The sequence below is a fragment of the Lepidochelys kempii genome, chromosome 25, assembly GCF_965140285.1.
Source record: "Lepidochelys kempii isolate rLepKem1 chromosome 25, rLepKem1.hap1, whole genome shotgun sequence".
Lineage (NCBI taxonomy): Eukaryota > Metazoa > Chordata > Testudines > Cheloniidae > Lepidochelys > Lepidochelys kempii.
Genome location: NC_136404.1, coordinates 15,893,801 through 15,915,033, shown reverse-complemented (window position 1 = coordinate 15,915,033; position 21,233 = coordinate 15,893,801). Strand labels below are relative to the sequence as shown.

At 44.4% G+C, this 21,233-nt stretch overlaps 1 protein-coding gene across 17 annotated transcripts in view; it reads right to left on the bottom strand.

The window, feature by feature from the left end:
- GNG7 (G protein subunit gamma 7) overlaps positions 1 to 21,233 on the bottom strand; it is a 128,123-nt gene that overhangs the window by 65,604 nt on the left and 41,286 nt on the right. For 3 of the 17 annotated variants that reach the window (XM_073324379.1, XM_078850613.1, XM_078850611.1), the window contains exon 3: positions 8,646 to 8,773. The exons of the other annotated variants lie outside the window; for them this stretch is intronic. The gene's annotated coding sequence lies outside the window, so the exon portion shown is untranslated. The remainder of the gene's footprint in view (positions 1 to 8,645; positions 8,774 to 21,233) is intronic. 17 annotated transcript variants of the gene reach the window in all.

Sequence of the window (21,233 nt, the reverse complement as noted above, 5' to 3'; positions counted from 1 at the left end):
CCAAGGACCGATCCTTGGGGCACTCCACTTGATACCGGCTGCCAACTAGACATGGAGTCATTGATCACTACCCGTTGAGCCCGACAATCTAGCCAACTTTCTATCCACCTTATAGTCCATTCATCCAGCCCATACTACTTTAACTTACTGGCAAGATACTGTGGGAGACAATGTCAAAAGCTTTGCTAAAGTCAAGGAACAACATATCCACTGCTTTCCCCTCATCCACAGAGCCAGTTATCTCGTCATAGAAGGCAATTAGATTAGTCAGGCATGACTTGCCCTTGGTGAATCCATGCTGACTGTTCCTGATCACTTTCCTCTCCTCTAAGTGCTTCAGAATGGATTCCTTGAGGACCTGCTCCATGATTTTTCAAGGGACTGAGGTGAGGCTGACTGGCCTGTAGTTCCCAGGATCATCCTTCTTCTCTTTTTTAAAGATGGGCACTACATTAGCCTTTTTCCAGTCGTCCAGGACCTCCCCCGATCGCCATGAGTTTTCAACAATAATGGCCAATGGCTCTGCAATCACATCCGCCAACTCCTTTAGCACTCTCCGATGCAGCACGTCCGGCCCCACGGACTTGTGCTTGTCCAGCTTTTCTAAATAGTCCCATGCTGGAGTTAGTACAGAATATGGGCGGGGAAAGAATGCTGCCCTGGGATTCTAGTTAACACTAAGGCCTTGTCTAGACTAGGATATGAACGTGAGATAACATGTTAGTGACAGCTTTCTCTAGATGAGGATTGTCTGGTTTAGTCTCCCGAGGTTGGTAATAGTTTGGCCTGATTCTGGCTGTTGGGTGTTGTGTGGTAGTGGCTGGCGTTTGACCTCCAATATAGCACAGCCCACTAGACAATGAGCTGGTGGTCCCTTCTGGCCTTAAACTCTATGACTTAAACATGTGTTAGGATATGTCTTCATGGCAGAGTGTAGCTAACTGGAGTTAAGAGAAGGAACTCAAGTTGAGTTAGCCTAGCTCAAGTGAGAGCACCCACACCGTGAACAACACTCGGGCTGCAGTGTCCATCCTGGAGTGATTTCCACTCATGTGTGGGTGCCAACACTTCTAAGGGCATATCCAGTGGTTCTTTGCACTGCGGTAAACTGAGCCCCTCTAGGAATTATCTTTCCCAGTGAATTATGGGATAAACTGTGAACATTCCGGGCACAGAGGGGAAATTGTTGGAAGGAACTGGAGAACTAGCGGCACTCAAGTAGAGCTGGCCTGCGTCCACACTGCAGAGTGGTCATGTTAGCAGCTGACTTGTGCTAACTCAAGCTTTTAGTCCAAGCCTCCTGATGGGCCAGCCAACATGAGTTAATAGCAGCACCACTCGAGTGAAGAATGTGTGTGTGTTAGGACAGGACTCCAGAATTATAATTCAGGTTAACTTCGCAGTGAAGACAGACCATTAGACTAGTCAAAGTTAAATTTCAAATCCACCTTCACCCCACCCTCCCAGGTTTAAAACTTGGGCCTTTTTAAGGCACATTAAACTGGTCACTATCTTGCTTACTTCTACAGAAGCAGAGGAACAAAGACACTGACAAGTGGTACAAGGTTTGAGAACATTTCTCATATCCCAAAGCCTTAGAATAGAAGCCAAATGGACACTAAAACAGGTTTATGGATTGGAAAATCCAATTCAACTGTAAAGACTTAATCCCCGTTTTCACTTCTGCTGAAGTCACACAAATGCTTGTATATTCTTAACTCATATGAGTCCTAATATTAACTAATTTCACATTAGTGGCTTTTAAGTTTAACAGCCATATCATCATGCATTTCTTGAATTCAACATTCCAAAGAAGTTTTCACTTGCTCAGCGTGATATTCAGCCACAAGACTAGAGAAGACTTTCTATTAAAGTCCACAATTCATAAAAGAAAACTATTCTAAAGAGACTGAAATTCAACATCTTCAAAAGTGAAACTGAATAGCTTGATTTCATGCTATCTATTCCTAGAAGGGTCACCTGTGGGTAAATCTCCCTTAAGCAAACACCAGAATTAATATTTCACTTTCCCAGAAACATACTATAGACCCCCCTTCTGGTGCTTTATTCCCCACCCACATGCAACAAGGCTGTCAGATACTCAACTTCAGCTCAGAATATGAATCAATATGGAAACTCCCCTATCTGTCCCCATTCTCTTCTGGAGGCTTTTAAGTTTCAAAAGTTGGCCACCTAAGTGCTATTTAACACAATGGGTTCCTGTAGGGGCAAAGATGTACTCTCCATGTGCCTAACTACAGACTGTTGCAGCAGACTCACTGTACTCCTTTGGCAACAAGAGCTCACCTGGAAAGTGGCTGTCTGCAGAGAATTTTCAGCAATTCTCTACCATTTGTCTGGAATCTGAGCAGTATTAAAATGCTAGTGCAATGGTGGAAGACTGGATAAAAAATTTCTGTGCAGAGATGATCAAAGTGATAAAATCTTATTCATGGATAATTAGTCACTGCATTGGGACTTTGTAACATACTGTTATCTTGCCAAGATCTCAGATCATAGCATTAAAAAACTTGTTTCCAAGTTGTTCTATTCTTCCTAGCCCCCAAATATAAAAGCTACCTGAAAGCAGAACAGCATTTGTGAATGCTGTTGTATTTAACATGGCCACATTTCCACAATGTGGAAGTTGGCTATAAAAATTCTCCCAAAGTGAAAACTTCGGCTCCACAGTGTTCTGTTTTGAAAGATCACAGCTCGAAGATCAATGCACCAGATCCTCAGCTGGTGTAAATCTGTAGAGCTCTACATACATGACATCAATGGAGGAACATCAATGTGGGTCAGTTAAGGACTCATACTGGTGTGTTTACCACTCAAAGTAGAAGGCAAACCGCCATTATACTTTCTGGCAGAGGCTAAACAACAATCCTCTGCTCAACAGGTATGAAGAGTGTCTCAGATTTATGCCACAGTGTGTAGAACAGAAGATCAATTTAAGACCAAACTGAATGTTTAGGAAGATTTCCAATGCATCAAGAGCATAAACATGTCAAGATCACCAGCTCCAGGCCTTTGCTGTCAGGTGTTCCGAGCGCCCATACCATGATAAGTGATGGGAGAAGAAGAGACATTTAACCAAAAGGACTGGGTAACCAAATTGCAAGGATGTAAAGCCATGATTAGAATCAGCAGAATTAAATTTTGCCTATTCCACACATTAATATATTTGAGTAAAAATATCATACATCTCACTTAAAGGAGGACACCAGGCAAGTAATTAAGATGTGTGGTTCAAGAACCCCCACACTTCAAAACTTGTCATATCAGAGAAGTATGTCCAGCCTTGCTTAGATTTTCTAGGCGAGGTTTAACACCCTTCAGATATCAGACATCAAAAAGGTCTGATTTTAGTTTGATCTTTGGAACAGACAGAGCTCAACTGCAGGGTGGTGGGACTGATACACCTGAAAGGTAATTTAGCGGCTCATTTGCCCAGTGCAAGCCTCTTCACCCCAATAATGGAAAAGCTGCCTCCAGGTCCTAGCAACTTAAAGAAAGGACACTTGCACTTAAGGCATCACAGCTGAGAAATACAGCCCTCCAGCCATAGCACTGCTATGGAATCTGACTTGATATCCGGCAATTAAAATGCTGTTAAAATACACAGGCACTGCACAGGGCAGGTGCATTGCAGGAATTTCAGCTAATAAATTGATTGACAATCTTTGATGTATTGGGCTGGGAAGCAGAGACTCTCTATAGCCTCTTAACAGAAGTAACGTATCTAAGAGATCAGCAATCTGTATCTTCTATTTATACCTGACCTGGTGCCACTGACTGAAGTAGTTTGGTGCCAAAGGGGTATTCCCCTTTCTGTCAGTACCTCTGCTGGAAGAATAGGAATGGTCTGTGGGCTGAATCGTTTGATGTGCTACTTGCTACAGTGTGGTACATTAAAATTCTGAGCTGAGAGAATCAGCCAAGTAAGGACACAGAGCACACAGGATAACCTCAGTTACACTAAGAACATTTCAGAGGGTGCTGAAAAGAACATGTGATGCTTCACAAACATTCAAAGAAAGGTCCCTGGGCCAATTTCCGACCAATTCCCCCTCTGCAAACTACCAGCCTCTACTAAGTGGGACCTCAACCACATAGGGTTTTCCATCAATGAACAGGATGGTCGTCATCAACTCCCGTCCCCTACCACACAGGCTGCAGAATCTAAATGAGTGAAAAAACAATTCCTCCACTTCAGGGTGGTAATTATTAAGAGTACTGCTAAAAAGGTCCTTCCAAGATGACCACTGTCTCCTTCCCCCTCTGTAGAGTGCTCATTGAGCCAAGGGAGTTGTTTGTCTTTGCTCTCCTTGTGTCATTCTCACTCAAAGAGCACATGAGTCAGAGGCTGTGCACCACAGATGCCACTGATAAAAGCATACTGCATTTGGGAATATTAGCAACCCCGCAGAACAAAGAGGCAGCTCAAAAACCAAACCAAACCTCCATCGACTCCCAATCAGCTTCTCCAGTAAGTGTCTGGTAAATGTCACTGGCTTTAATCTTCACATAAACATCAATTTCTAGTTGTTCCAGATTAACTCCTAAACTCCTGTGCATTAAAGCAGCACCAGCAAAAATTAAAGGTCATCAGCAATGCAAGCTGTGAAATACCTTTGACATTAAATTGTGTTCTTGTCAGCTCAGCCCATGTAGTTATTGTGAACAGAAAAAGTAAGATTTAAATTCTTCTCTTTTCCTTTTTTTCTCCTAAGCAATATTAAATAGCCTACTCAACACTGCTCCACCGGATTTTTTCCAGGGGAAGGAAAAGTCACTTATTCGTAACAGAACAGCTAGTAAAAACAGAACAGCTAAGAAAAGTAGAACACTCACCAAAAAAAAAAAAGGCTTTCATCCAATTTTGAGGAGTCAGTAGGTTGAAAGCTTGACCTAGTAACAGAAAATTAGCCTTCTAATCTAACACTTACTGGGCTGACTTTGTCCTGTGTGTGGTGGAACAAGGGGTGTTATTTGTACCTTACAAAAGTCCAATATTGTTACTGTATAAGGTGCAATGGGGAGTCCAAGTTTCTAGCTAGAATAATGTAGCAGGTTGTCTCTATACAATTTGCACCAATTTAGCAAAAATCTGTTTACAAAAATAGATTAAGTCTGTGCAAAGCCATTGCGTGCATATTCTTAAAAACAGTTTAAAAGTGGCTCTTAATTAAGTTGGAAGCAACCCTACCGCTTAATCCCACAAACACTTAAGCACACATGTAATTTTGCTCAATGGGGCTACTAGCATGATCAAAGTCAGCCACAAGCTGTGTTTACACATTCAGATTCTTAATGAAGCTGCCACCTCTCTAAGCTACTGGACAATACAGTGCAGGCAGTTTTTAATGTGGTTTATAGATCTGTGTCTTTTTGACCAGAGATGTTCCAGAGCTGTAAGTGTTTGAGTCCCTCTAGTAAATCAGACAGACAGAATGACCCACTTTGAATGAGAAGTACAACGTGTCTATTTTGGTACAGAAGAGAGACAGCTGCAGAGCAGACTGTGTTCTGACCAAGGACAGAACGGAAGTCTTCCTTTGCAGGCACACAACGCTGTGAGTAGGGCTGTAGTATAGCCAGGCAGTTCACAATGAGCAACTGCTAACCCAACAAGCTTTGCTTCTACAGCAAAGCCATATTTTGTATAGCATTAACATTACTCATGAAATAGTCAAAAAAAATCTTATACACAGATTAGTGAAGAAGGATCACATATAGCATCACTGCAGGAAGTTACTTCACTAAGTCTGCGAACACTAGTTTATTTAGCCCTGACAGTTTTAAAACATTTATTCTGATTGGGGGTTGCAAGGAGTATACCTGAAAGAAGAGTTCTATGAGGGAAGGGGCAAAAACTTAACAAAAAGGTAGCAAGGAGCATGGAAGATATGCAAAAGCATGCTGTGCGCTTACTAGGCCGCATGCAGCCCACGGGTTGAGAACCACTGCTTTGGACATAGATAAAACCCAGTTTGCGCTTGCAGTGTATAAAGGACTGGACTATGCTTTGCATCCAATGAAGTGAGCTGTAGCTCACGAAAGCTTATGCTCAAATAAATTTGTTAGTCTGTAAGGTGCCACAAGTAGTCCTTTTCTTTTTGCGAATACAGACTAACCCGGCTGCTACTCTGAAAACAGTCTCCCTAGGACCTTTATAGCTCCCACAGCAGCAAGGAATGCAAAGAAGTCCACAGCCGATTTGCAGTTTTGTGACAGACCGACCAAGGTCAGGACAATTTTCATCCATGCAATTAACTGGAGAGATGGGCTGTAAATCCAGAAACTTAACCGCTTGTTTGAAAGTGTGCACAGCTGAGACTTTAACTTAGTGTAAATGGATAAACTTAAAAAACCCAGCAGCAGACTAATTATAAACTTTATCACTTGGATTGTGGGAACAACTAGAGACCCCATCAGGATTGGGACCCCAGTGTGCTAAGTCTAACAAAGAGCAACAGACGATCCCAGCCTCGATGAGCTTACATTAATGCATATTTCTCTTTGCAGACTCTGGCAGGAGAATAAATCTCTCTCTCTGTTACAAAATAACTCCATGATTTTGGTAAATTGAGCTCCTCTGCGAATTTATGGCCCTGCTAACAATGTGGGGAACTCGTTACCAGAAACGAACAAATGAGGTGTTGGGTGTCATTAGCCACTCTTGCCTACCCCAACAAGGGGCTGTGCTAAGCAACTTTCCAGCTGACTCCTGCCTTATGTGGAAGGTGCTAGTTTGGCTCCAAGCCTGAGAAACACAAAGGTGTGTTCAGATTAGGTCAGCAGTCTGCTCCCAAAATATACCCTATGGACTTGTCTTGTTGCATAGACAGTGACTGGATTTATGAAGGCAAGCCCATCTATATGAACAAGAACAAAAATGCTTTATCTAGTCCCTTACTGCTGCTCAGCCTTAATGATCCACTAGCTCCTCACATTAAAAACCTAGAAGCAAAACTTTGCAGCCTTGAATCTGTTTGGCTGATTTAAGTGAAAGCACATAGCACAGTATTGGGAAAGCCAAAAGGTGATCATGCACCACTTCTGCCTACCCAAAATGATCGGAATTCTTCTCTCCCCCCCCGCCACCCCACTCATACAAGTACCAGAAAAGAACCTTGTACTTTCTGGTACACCAGTGCCAAAACATGCAATCAAATGCAAATGATTTTCTCCCCTTCCTCAATAGGCCTGACCTATAAATTTTAGGTAAGTTAGTTTGTAGTTGACCATTCAGCAGTACACTGTAGTTCTATTTCTTGCATGCCAATCTGCAGACAGTAGGGCAACGTTTGGAGAGCATATAACAAACATCACGCTCTATCTGGGTTCCTGGAAAGCTGCCTTCAGAGTCCTTCAGGAAGCGAGGACACACATCAGCTGCGCCTTTTTGCAGTACTAGAAGAAAAGCTGCACTTAAGTTCGGAACTTGCCACCAGAACTAGTGTAACTAACTTACATTCAGGCTGATTAAAAGGCAAAAACAGCACCTGCCCTTGTTGAAATAAGAATTTTATTTATTCTCCCTCACACCCACTGGGTTGTGAGCAGATGTGAACACACTGGCACAGGACTATGGTTATCCAGATGTCACATGCTTAGCACTTCATTTGTCAGCAGCAAAAGCAACAGGCCACAGCAGAAAGCCATTTCTCAGGCCCTTCTTGGAAGCCCATCCATTTGCTTTATTTGTTGGTGCTAAGCTGAGAACAGCAGCCAATGTATACAGGCCTGGCTCTGAACTGTTCAGCAGTGGCTGTGATGCCGAATATTTTTGCTCCACTTGGGACTGCACATGTACTATATTTGTTTGCCATTAATCCTTTTGTACCTGCAGTTCCCAGAGTTACCACTGATGGGAATAGACTTGAACATCTTTTTGAAAACCCGAAAGATTTTCCACCCCCAAAGACCCAAGAGCAATGCTGAATGCAAAAAAAAACCAAAAAAAACCCCCAGTCTAGAAAATAACCACATAATGTCGCTGGAAGGACACGAGACACGGTGAAGGCACCCAAGGTTATGGAGAGGAACCAAAAGGAAAGAGCGACAGGAGACAAACTATTGCAAGGCTCTGGGTCTGGACAGGGATAATCTTTCCAACAAACAGAGCTTTGTGGCTTATTTATTTACAAGCCACAGGCTAAAAAAAAATTCAATGGGCTTCTTTTGCATTAAGACAGTCTCTGCAAATCACAGAGATGCTCAGTGCTACAAGTTTTGCTCAGGTGTGTACTCTTCAGAGAATGGGGACCAGCAGCAGACAGAATCTTGTAAGCATGAACTTAGCATTTTAGTGCTGTCAACATGTTAATTTAGCTACTGAAATAGCTGGAGGAAAAAAAGTTTAAAAAGGGGGGGGGGGGACGACAACTACTGTGCTTGATTAGCTCCATCCCTGGGTATCCTCTGCCCATTCAACTGCCAAGTATTAAGACAAAGCATGCTCAGAGCAATACCACTCCAACAGAAGTGAAGCCCTGAAAAGAACCTTTACAATGTAATTCTAAACTAAGAACAAGGTAACAAAGGAAGAGAGGGATGAGGGTTAAAACAAAGATAACATTAGCTGAACTGTATCATGCACAAACCTTATTAGTTCTATTACTTGTTAAATTTCTTACCTCCTTGTTAAAAGGAAAGAACTAGACAGCACAAAGGGGACATCAGTGGAAAGCAAAGCTCAAGTAGTGCATTTCTGGAGAACAGATGTCATACTTTATGAGTACTGAGAAGAGGCTGCTGGCATTACCTAGTGGGAAAGACCGAACAGTAAGCTTATTTCTTTTAAACACAGTGGACCAAAGCATGGTGAAGGGATACTCTAATACCTGAAAGGAAAACTAACTATTAGCATTGGATCCAATTTTAAAGCCAGAAGCAACTGGCCGAAGTTCAAACAGGGTAAAATTTGCTTTGATTAGGAAAAACTGACAGCAAAGATAATTGCACAGTGGAACAGTTTTCAACCAAGACAGTTGTGGCATATTCTCAGCTATCATAAGGACAGGCAGCATTTCGTCTTCAATTCCCAAGCTTGCCAGAAACTCAGAGTAGCACTCCACTGCCTGAGAAGCCTATCTGTGTGTGCTCCTCCAGCCCAGCTCTGTACACCCGCACCTTGAAAAGAGAGGGCATAAGCCAGAATTAGTGAGTGACAGCACAGTGAGCATCGGTATTATGACTGAGTCACTTAAGAGATTGGTGTCACTTAACTACCAAAAAGAGGGAGGAGAAAGGGTTAGACAATTCTATTTTTCTGTATGTCCCAAATGGCTAATCACAAATTCATAGCCATAGAGGTTCTGCTCTGTGGGGCTGCTCTTACCAGGAGGGCCCGATTGGCACATTCAGGGTAACAATAGCTAGCCTGACAGATGTAAGGAGGCTAGAGTACACAGACCAGAGGCTGGCCTTAGCTGCAGTGATGTGCCTATAAATGTCTAGATAAGAAGTTTATCTTCTGTTTCAGAAGGTTTGTGTGTACTGAGCAATATTCGTTCTGTACTGTACATTTCTATTTCTATCTCCCATTCTCTAAGAATGCTTGCCATGTGATCATGCTGGCGAGTCCTCCACAACTGCACTTCCTAGACCACTGGAATTTTAGACTGCTCAACACCTGTTCATATATGTACATCGAATCAGAGTTTGCCAGTTAACCATACTTCCTCAAGATGGTTGTATCTATGATTGAAATTGGCAAACCCCCACCCCCACCCACACGCTCTCTTCCCTCCACCCCAACAGGCCAAATTAACAGCACAGAGATTAACAAAAAGAATCCATATTTTCTCTGAATTATGCATCCTCTTCCCCTGAAAGGATGTTCCATAAAGGCAACTAAAACAGAAGCCAGGCAAGAACTGTGAGGAGACACTTGCTCCCCCTCAAACTGAAAACATTGAATGTATTTTCAGTCCATAGAGTGTTACGGTAGGTGGTGTAAAAGAAATTCATTTCACCACCGGTGGTGACATTAGGCTCCACCCCTGGAATTCATTCTTAGAGTCCAGGAGACTCATGGTTTACACTCAGATGTTTTGGCACACGTCAAATCTTGTGTTTCTCATTCACAAAATAAGCCACGCTGGCCAAATGTTTACATTGCAGCAAAAGTTTGTTGCTTCACATTAAAGGAAGAGTGCTAGCTCAAGACTCACTGTAGAAAGTTTTGCTCCTTCAGAAGTTCTGCGCATAAAATCTCTTGCATCACAACTTTGCTAGCTGCCTGATCTCTAGAATTGTATGCTAAACTTCTTTGTTGAAGTCTCCCATTGTTACAACCCCCCCACTGGCAGAAGGCATGTCAGGAGTGATAGCATAGCCAAGGCACAGGTGTTCATAACCAGCACATCATTTAACCCCGCTCAGAAGAGGTCTGGTGAGTATGGTGGTTAAATGCTGGTGGCTGCTTAAGGCCTCCCTAGTCATTGCTACTGGAACTGCAGCAGTGGGGGCACAATGATGGGCAATTTCCCTCAAAAGTGGTGTAGACAAGGCCATGGAGAAGGTCTTTTACTCTATGTCTACACTGCATACTGCTAACAACAGGGTGTAGGATACCTGTAGCTGCATGCCATAGCGAAAAGCTGGTTGTTCCACACTGCGGTATGTAACCTTTCCTGCTGCCAGTCTTTCCCCACTGCAGGAATCTTCCTCTGTGGCAGGGAAAGACCCCTGCAGCACGATGCTACACTGCAGGGGGGAGGCACTGCTTGGCAGAGTGTGGTCCATACGGAGGTACATCCCCACAAGGTTTAGGAATGTCCTTACTCTAGTCACCAAAGCAGCGCCTCAGTGTCTACACTGCTATATATACACACCTTTTCTGGGGAGGGGTGGAGGGGAAGAGGGGCGGTTTAGTGTACGTACTCTACACACTGCCAAAAGAAGAGTACGTCTACACTGCACACTGGTAACCATTTTAAAGATACCCCACTACTGAAGTGCTACACGAAGCCAAAATCTGCAAAGACGATTGTTTATAACATAGATTGGAAGTGGCCCTTTTAGCCAAGGGTTATGCTAGTTTTAGTCTGGGGGTAAACCCTTTCCCATTAATGCATTTTCCAGATGCAAAGTTCATGATGGTAAGGGGCTGGGAAATGGCTACAGTGAAAAGAGAACTGTCAAATTTAGCACCTTCCTGTGGGAAAGAAGGGCCATTTTCCAAAGCTAGTGAAAACAGAAAGGTGTAAACTCATTTGAAGAGGTGAGTAGATGGCCTGCACATATTAAAAGGATAGACTGATGGAAGGCGTCACTTCTGGGAGGTTCTAGAAGGCAATGATCCCACCAGAAAAATGCCAGCTTTGAAAACATTCCCACGTACAAATAAATGCACTGCATGGATTTCCCATACAGAGTCCAACAGTGTAATACAAACACCCTTAACACTGGAATTCAGTACCCTTCCAGCATCTGGTTTTGTGTCTGCCGATTTCCCCATAACACAGATTTTTGATTAGTGTTCAGTTGTGCTAAGTGCTTCACAGAACACACACACAGAAGATGGGTCTCTGCCTGAAAGGTCTTACAATAGAAAAGCAGGTCTACAACTGTTCCAGCATGTAGAGTACAGACACCGTACACCCACCTAGCAAGGGGAAACAGCTGTTTAGATGCTAAGGCCCTGCTTATGCGAGTAGAGATACAGCAGAACCTACTGTATATACTCTACACGGCTCTCTACGTGCCTAAGAAGCACCTCCCATGTCTACACTGCTATTTTTAGGAGCATAGCTCCAGCAGCAGGACCCCTTTCCTCACTACAGGGAAAGACTCCAGGAGCAGGGAACTGGCAGAGCATTTCTCTGCAGCCTCCCCATTGCTGCCAGAGCCTTGCACTGCAGTGGGGACACAGCCCGCCTTTCACTGCGGTGCACAGTTACACATACACTACATACCAGTATAAGAGCAGACAAGTACCTCCCTACATTTATTTTAAACCTGCTGCCTGTAAATTTCATTGGGTGACCCCTGGTTCTTGTGCTATGTGAAGGGGTAAACAACATGTCCTTATTCACTCTCTCCACCCCAATCAATTTTTATAGATGTCTATAAAATCATCTCCCCCCTTTAGTCGTCTCTTCTAAGCTGAACAGTCCCAGTCTTTTGAATCTCTCCTCATACGGAAGCTCTTCCATTCCCCTCATCATTTCTGTTGCCCTTCGCTGTACTTTTTCCGATTCTAATATGCCCTTTTTTGAGATTGGGTGACAAGAACTGCAAGCAGTATTCAAGGTGTGCATGTACTATGGATTTACATAGTGGTACTATGATATTTTCTGTCGTTATCTATCCCTTTCCTAACGGCTCCTAACATGACTAGCTTTTTTGACTGCTGCTGTAAATTGAGCAGATGTTTTCAGAGAACTATTCACAGTAACACCAGATCTTTGTGTGTGTGTGTGTGTGTGTGTGTGTGTGTGTGTGTGTAGGTAGTTGGGATTATGTTTTCCAATGTGCATTTCTTTGCACTTATCCACATTGAATTTCATCTGCCATTTTGTTGCCCAGTCACCCAGTTTTGTGAGATCCCTTTGTGTAGTGGCCTAAGGGATGAGCCCAATCTCCCATAGCTCCAGATCCCAAGAGGGGTTAGAAACACTGAATTCAAAGCAGAACTAAACTTCCCAAAGCTCACATCAACCTCATCCCAGAATCATTAAACAAAGTAAATTACGTTTTGGTGCCTTTGGTTCTTGCATCTGGTTTGTACTCAACACGATTCAACAGTAAAAGAAAAAAATGTATTTCTTTGGAGCTCAAGGGATAGTTGCTTGGATGCTAGGTTGTCCTACAATCAGAAGAACTGTTAGAGACATTTTTCTCAACTAGTGAAAGACAGAGTTAAGTAGTACAGAAGCATACCTTAGTTTGCTTTTACAGTCCTTTGCTTCTGCAATGTAAGTGATCCTAGGCTTCTTTATATTGAGGATAACAAAAGGGGTGTTAAAAGACGCTGCCTCAAAGGTTCTCAGGAATCATGTCCTTTGTTTTAGGGCTGTCTGAAAAGCTACTTCTGTTGCTGCTCTGAATGGCTACATGGTGGGTGACATGCACCCTTTGATAAAACATTTTTGTTTTGCAAAATCCTGGTGTTATTCTTGAGTTTGTAGACATGACAGTTACAGAATCTGCATCTTGCAGACATCTCAGCAATCTCCACACAAACCTTACTGCCAAGGGTGTGGATTTCACGTAAACCAAGTCTTTACTGCCACAGAGAAAGGAAAAAGGAGGGGGAATTACTGGCAGTACGGACCTCTCATGCTGGCAGTGTTCTGCAGCCCCACCAACACTTAAGGAAATATCTTGGATGATCTGATTACTGCTCCTGTTGCTAAGTTTTCTGCATTCTGTGTCAGAGGCTCTCTAATGAAGTGACTTTAGTCAGCATTTCTGAGGACAATTTGCAGAAATATTTATCCAAACCAGCACCTCTGAGGATCAGTTCTCAGCGCTACACCCACCATTCACTTTGATGGGAGTTGGGAGGTAGTGAGGGGGTTACGCTTCTTGTCTCTGCTATGTGCCATTCATAAATGCAGAACCACTGCCCTAATTAACAGGAAAAGGAAAAGCAGGCAAAACCTGGGGATTTTTGCTTTTTGTAAAGGGGCACAAGAGTCTCTGATACAGGTCATCAACATGGCTGCAGCCAGACTCTGACCAACCTTTGTTTATTAATGGCCAGAAATCTGTTGGAATCTACCAAGTGCTGTGATCCAGGTAGATCATGGCAAAGCAGCCTTCAAGGAAAGTGAGGTGCTGCAGGAAGCATCACTCATGTGGGAGGCACTACTTCCTCAGAATCAGGACCAGCATGGCACTCAAGGGATTAACGACACTGAGGAAATGCCATCTTTCTTCAATAGAGGGGTCCTGATTACTTGTGAGAATGGGTTGAGCTTGCAGAGACTTTATAGTCTGCTTGACAGCATTTCTCTGTCTGTAACTCGGTAACTTTTGAAGGTCAGTCAATTCCAAAGTTTCAGGAAACATTCTAGGAATCAATGGCCAGAATCCTCTTGATTTTGGGGAAAAACTGAAAAAACAGAAGGGGATGGGGGCAATCAGGAACACATGAAGTCGCAACAAACTCTTTAGCACAGCCACAGAGCCTCAAGCACCTCTGTAGCTGTCTATAGATCAAACACCTGGTTGATGGCCCCATGAACACCTTCCACAACAACAATACCTCATCTCATCCCTGCTCATCCTCCCAACAGAGTGTAACATGTTGGTACTCTGAACGAAGAGCAATGGGGGCATGCATATATACCATCATATTGGGCTGGAATATGGGACCCTGGTATGGGGATGAGGGAATAGGGCACAGAAGAGGGAGGGAAGGTGTGAACAGGGAGCAGAGCGCGCTCTGGCATGGAGGGAGAATGGGGAACACAACACCTGATGGGGGAAATTGTGCCCCCATTCCCCCCCATAAGCTAGTCCCCACAGAGCCTCTGCAATGGTGCTGGTATGGCAGAGAATGGGAGACCCTGGTGTGTCACTCTGGCTGGCATAATGGTCCTTAGTAGACTGTGGGGAGGAGAGGGAATGAGGGGCAAACAGAGCCCCTAGCTGGGGGAGACTGGGGAGTTGCAGGGAGTCCCTGAAAAAGAGGGGGTTGGGAAGGTGGCACCCCAGGGAGCTTTTGCGGTGGGAAATGGAGTGTGCAAGGAGCTCGGCTAACAACAAGCGACCAAGTGTGTGACCCCCCTCGTTAAAAACATCTCCTCGTGCTTTTTAGAGGAGCAGAAGGTGTTAACACCAGTGAGCTGGTCAAGCTCCGGCTCAAGTAATTATGGCTCTCTGAAGCCTCATTGTACTGACCTCCTGCTGTGAACTGTTGTGCAGTGTTTTACCCAGTTTAGATCCAAAAAAAAGCGTACGCACCTTGGGCTCAAGGCGCCTGTGACAATTTAAAGTCACAGAGGAGAGTTGCTGTGCTGTATTAGACACCTGCTGCATTTATTAGTTAATTTTGTAGACCACTTGGTGTCCTTCAGAATGAGAAATGCTAGAAAATGCAATTAAAGAAAGTCAGAACCAAATGGCTTATCTCACCCAAAGAGAGAGGTAAAATACAAAGTTTGCTTCTACTGAATACATAAACTACTAAAAAACAAAAACAAATCAATCTTCAAACCCACTGAAAAAATAAAAACCAGCATGTTGGGAGGAACATCAAGGAAGACTGGCAGAACAGGATGTACTGAAATCTTTTGAATCAGGAGAGGAGTTGCATTTGTTCGGACTTATATGGCCTCAGAGCAACATGTGTACCAGAGGACAACTTTTTTCTCCCAAGTTATCAGCAATGATAAACACTGGTCCTTGGTGGAAAACTGAGGAGCCCCAGAGATTTAAAAGCCTACTGTTCAAACAATTTCTGTGAAGTGTTAATCACAGAGCTGGTCTTGCACACACCTTTCTTGTGACCTTCCACAGCTACAAGGCATGTAATAATAATATAGTGAGTTCCTCTGGTTAGGACTGGCTGTGAAGCAAAGTTCTTCTCAGAGGAAAGAAGAGCTCATGCATGAGGTCTTGTATACACAATATGAGGAGGAAAAATTCAAGACATGGTTGATTTCTCCAGTCAAAGCTGCCATCGGTCATAAAAAAAAGTAACTTTCCCTTGAGACCTTTAACTGAAAGAGCTGGATGCCTAATAAACAAACTGCAACAGCACTTAATCAGATGGTATTTTGGGATTCAAAATTAATTCCACACACTGAACTATAGCAACAAGCAACTTAAAGTTGCCAAAAATCAACTTTTTTTTTTTAGTAAGTAGGAAGGAGACTTAAAATGCCACAGGGAAAAAAGTTTGAATGTAACTAACAAAGGTGTCTGGTAGTTTAAGTGATTTGGAGACCGTTCCTAGGATTCAAAATTTAAACAGATCCTAAACAAATGATCCAGTGTAGAGGAAAGGAGGAATACTATTCTAAGGGTTGTGGAATGCAAGTGCGTAGAGACAGGAGTGGTGGGGGGGGGGGGGCTGGAGGGAAGGCTGTATAATGCACCCTGAACACAGATCTGAGACAGACTGAAAATATGCAAAGTTAACACTGCTGAAGCATTTTTACATGCATCTATATTTAGAGAAATCAAACACCTAGAGAATGTAAGCAAGCGGCCCTGTCAAACTCGAGTATTCTATGCACTACCGTTTACAACTTAAACAAAAATAAGAGTATGACATTTGATAGGGCGCTTTCACACCAGGTATTACTAGGACAAATATAAAAACAGTGCAATGGCTAGATTATTCAGTTAAATCCACCAGCAAAACCTCACCGAAGATTTGCATTTTAAAACAGACCAAAAATTTACAAGTCTTCTTGTCTTGACTACAAGTTCAGACAGGACTGTAAACTAGGTGAAAGAGAGCAACTCAGCCATGTTTCCTAACCCTCTTTGCAACGATGGGCTTAGTTTACGCCTGAAGTCTGCATTTTGCACAATACAAACATGGACCAGGTTTTAGAGAACTCCGATGCCACAAGAATTAAGGAATTTATTGGCATTTGGACAAAAAAAAATCAAATCTGTTTTAATATAGGCCAACTCAACAGCGTACTAGCTGCATGGTGGTGTTGGAAGCAATGCCAACAGACCGATCGTTTATTTTTTGGACAATTCAGATATGTACATCCAACATCACACAACACATCATTTCAAGCAAGTAAGAAATGAGTTGCTATTAATGTTCCACAGGAAAAGTGGAAATCAAATGTATTCCAGAGTGATCTAGGACTCTCCTAGTATTACTGAGCTAAGTTATCTTGAAGTCCATTAGATAACACTGACCCAATTCTGTAAGCTCTGCACATTATGTTGTAGGATAGTGAAGTATCAGCCTGGTAATTAGGTTGCCTCTGGAATATAAATGCATCCACATTTGCAAGGAGTTTAGATGTTTCAAAGGAAAGATGTGTTTGGATTATTCTGGCTGTTTGCCAACACAGACACACCCCGGAAGGCTAACTGCTCACGTGTTAGTAGGAACACTCTTCTCTCCATCGGCAGCAGCCCCTCCAAAAAAAAAAAAAGCGCGCAAGCCATTTCTCCTTGTGAAAAAAACCAAACTGTATTTGCGGTGGGAGGATGATCGTTTAGGCAAAAGGAAAACAAAGATTACTTGACTGTTACCCATTGCACAGAGAAAAACCACATCAAGATTTCAGCTGCTAAAGGTTAGACCAGCATGCAGGTGGAGTGTGTAGGAGGGCTGGAGGGCAAAAACAAGAGGCAGTAAAGACTGACTCAGCAGACAGCTCATCCCCTCACATTATCTTTGATCTCAAAGAGGAGACATTAAACACACTTGCAAATTAAAATATGAGCTGAAGATGGTTTATATAACAGGTCTAGAATAGGACAAATATTTTACTGTGTGCAGAGTTTACAGAGTACTTATGTCAGTCGTGTCTGCAGATGTCAGTCATGTTAGGAAGCCAGCACCACAGAGTGATTAGAAATTGTGTTCCGAGTCATGGGTGTAACAGGGGCACTTTATTTAATAAGCAATATCACACACATTACTTGTTTCAGGGTTTTAGTGCTACAGACTACTGAAAGACATCCTTCCCACACGGTATTTTGGAAGGCTAAATAAGATAGTGGTATACCCGAGATTAGGGTTGCCAGGCATCCAGAATGCCCAGCAGCTCTGGTCAGCACCACTGACGGGGCTGTTAAAAGTCCGGTCAGTGGCACAGCAGGGCTAAGGCAGGCTCCCTGCCTGCCCTGGCTCCACGCAGCTCCCAGAAGCGACCAGCATATACCTGTGACCCCTAGGTGCAGAGGCGGCCAAGAGAGCTCCACATACCTATAGCGAATCTAATATGTTTACAAGACTCTTCCCAATCTTTTCTTGGGAAGAGACTTGATCATCACATGGCAGCAACCATTTCACCTTGTTGGAGAGCTGCCAAATACTGACCAGTTAAGCAATGTTTTATTAAATCTCCACTTATCTCTCATTCCAGCTCACTGTATCAAGTTAATGCTGTAAGGTCTTCAGCAAGAGTTGGGAGTAATTTCTATGGGAACGATCAGGTTTCGGTTCTGACGCTTAAGCAGGTGCTGCACCTCTATACCACACAAGTGTGGCATAAACTTTTAGATTCAATGATGTTGACTTTTAAGAGAGTGGCATAGAGAGATCCATCTAACAGTTAACTAAATCAGTGGTTTTCAAAAGGTGGGTCGCAACCCCGTAGCGGGTCACAGAACATGAGGCACTGGGTGGTGGCGGCTCTGGTCAGCACTGCTGCCCAGGCTGTTAAGAGTCCCGTCGGCAGTGCTGCCCAGCTAAGGCAGGCTAGTCCCTACCTTCTCGGACACTGCTTGCGCACCTCTGCCTAGGAGGCGGACCTGCTGCTGGCTGCTTCTGGGGCGCAGCGCGGTCCGCGGTGCCAAGGGAGGCAGAAAGCCTGCCTTAGCACCCCCACTACATCGCTGACTGGGAGCTGCCCGAGGTAAGCCTGCGCCCCAACCCTGAGCCCCCCCAAACCCAGAGCCCCTTCCTGCATCCCTAGCCCAGAGCCCTGACCCTCATTCCTGACCTCAGCCCTGCACCCCAACCCTCTGTCCCAGCCCTGATCCCCTCCTGCACCCCAAAGCCCTCATCCCCCACTCTGTTAGGTCGGGAGCATCAACAAGTTTCTTCAATGGGGTCACGAGAAAAAAAGGTTGAAAATCACCGAACTAGACAACGCACATAACAGTCTTTGTACTGCAAGAAAAACTTCCTTAGATAAAAAAGGCAAACATCTGAAGGATTCAATTTATGAGGAAATATTAAGATTTAATCAAAGAGCAGACATAGGGAATGCGCTACAGGGGACAAGTGAGGCAGAAAGTTTAAAAATGAGTGCTGGAGAAGTGTGGTGAACGAACTAAGTGGCGTGATAGATTTCCACGTACAAGAACAGAAATACTCAGAGCGGCTCAGCCCTAGGGGGCCAATTTTATTCCTCTAGAGCGGGATAGGCAAACTTTTTGGCCCAAGGGCCACATCCAGGAATAGAAATTGTATGGTGGGCCATGAATACTCACATAATTGGGGTTGGGAGGAGGGAGGGGGTGAGGGCTCTGGTTGGGGGTGTGGATTCCAGGGTGGAGACAGAAATGAGAAGTTCAGGGTGCAGGAGGGGGCTCTGGTCTGGGGCGGGGGTGAGGGCTCCTGGGTGTAGGAGGGGGCTCCGGGCTGGGACCAAGGGGTTCAGAGGACGAGAGGGGGATTAGGGCTGAGGCAGAGGGCTGGGGTGTGGGAAGGGGTGCAGGCTCTGGCTGGGGGTGCGGACTCTGGGGTGAGGCTAGGGATGAGAGGTTTGGGGTGCAGGAGGGTGTTCCAGGCTGGGATCGAGGGGTTTGGAGGGGGATCTGGCTGAGGAGGGGGTTGGGGCGTGAGGGGAGGCTCAGGGGTGCAGGCTTCAGGCGGTGTTTACTTCAAGCAGCTCCCAGAAGCAGCAGCATTGTCCTTCTCTGGCTCCTACACAAACACAGGGCCAGACGGCTCTCCACGCTGCTCCGTCCACAGACACTGCCCCTGCAGCTCCCATTGGCTGCAATTCCTGGCCAATGGGAGCTGCGGGGGTGGCACTTGGGGCTGGGGCAGCATGCAAAGTGGAGCCCCCTGGCCGTCCCTGTGCATAGGAGCCAGAGAAGGACCATGCCGCTGCTTCCGAGAGCCGTGTGGAGTGTCCCCTGATCCTGCTCCCTGGCTGGAGTGCAGGGGGGGGAGAGGGCAAATACTGCTGCTTCTGGGAGCCATGTGGTGCAGCCCGCAACCCTGCTCCATGACTGGAGCAGGGCAAGCCCCAGTCCCCGCTCCCCAGTGGGAGCTCGAGGGCCTGATTAAAATGGCTGGCGAGCCGAATCCTGCCCGTGGGCCGTAGTTTGCCCACCCCTGCTCAAGAGCAAATAAGTGAATTAAGTGTTCGTGGTTACTCTAGACTAATCAACTGCAATAGGTTCCCCACACACACACACACACAAAGAAACTCATTTCACAGAGGCCACAGAATAGTCAAATACTAACTGAAGATTTTCTCAGTACAGACTCAGTAGCCTAGATGTAAAAAGCTCTGCACACTATTCCTGAGTCACTCCCAGTATTAGTATAGAAGAGCACAAACAATACTATGTCTATTCATTATCAAGTATGTGAATAACGCTTTAGTATTTAATAGCATCCCTATGTATACTTCAGCATCACTGCACAGCTAATCAGCATTACATAAAATCCATTAGCTAAGAGGGTTTTCTTAAACTAATTGCTGTATTATATTGCTACCCATTTTTCAATCCCACCTCCTTCTCAGCAGACACTCAACACCAAGAGCAAAAATGCCCAGCATGCAGTGACTAAGACACCTTTAAAACATAACCAACCCACAAAGGCAGTGCAGCTGCGAGCTACTCTAGTTTCTGGGTCTGAATTTCACTGTATGAGAAGGCAGCTTCCTTATTTAGACAGTTTGAAAAATGTAAATTTAAAAAGGAAGACTATGGCTGAGAATCTGCATAATTGGTGTCTACTCCTTGCTTACCTAACAGGAGAGGAATTCTGTCTGTCAGTTAGTCTAGACTGTGGTGTTCAGTCCATGGGATTCTGGAATCTGTGGGCCAGAAACACCACAACAGCTGAGATGCACCAGAACAAAGAACTGCCACCTGGTGGCTTCCTCATTTTATTGAAAATTTAAGTCTAAATATATTGCTTCATTCATATTCATTCTGGCATCCAAACAGTTATAAAGCAACTCCCACACATGCCAATTAGATTCAGTGCACAGTGGCAACATCTGATGCAATTTGCACCTCAAGTCAAAAGCAGGTTAGGTTTATATTTTTTTAAAAGCTTGCATACTTTACTTAAGGTTAGATAAAATGCCGGTATCAATAGTTTTTGAATTCAAAAGAGCAGCATTTCTACCCCTGAAACCAGTAAAGTGGTTTAACAGCGACATCTGCAGATCAAATAGGTACACTGCATGCAGCTGCCTTTTCCTTCTTTCCTACCTAAAGGAGTTGTGTGTAAAGACAGGAAATTTTCAAAGGCACGAGAGAAACCTGGGTGCCTGGCTGCCATGTGTGTCTTTGAAATTCTCCCCCGTGGTACATTTTATGGTCCATCTCATGTAGCTCTATGGACTCTGAACACCTTACAAACGATTTTATGG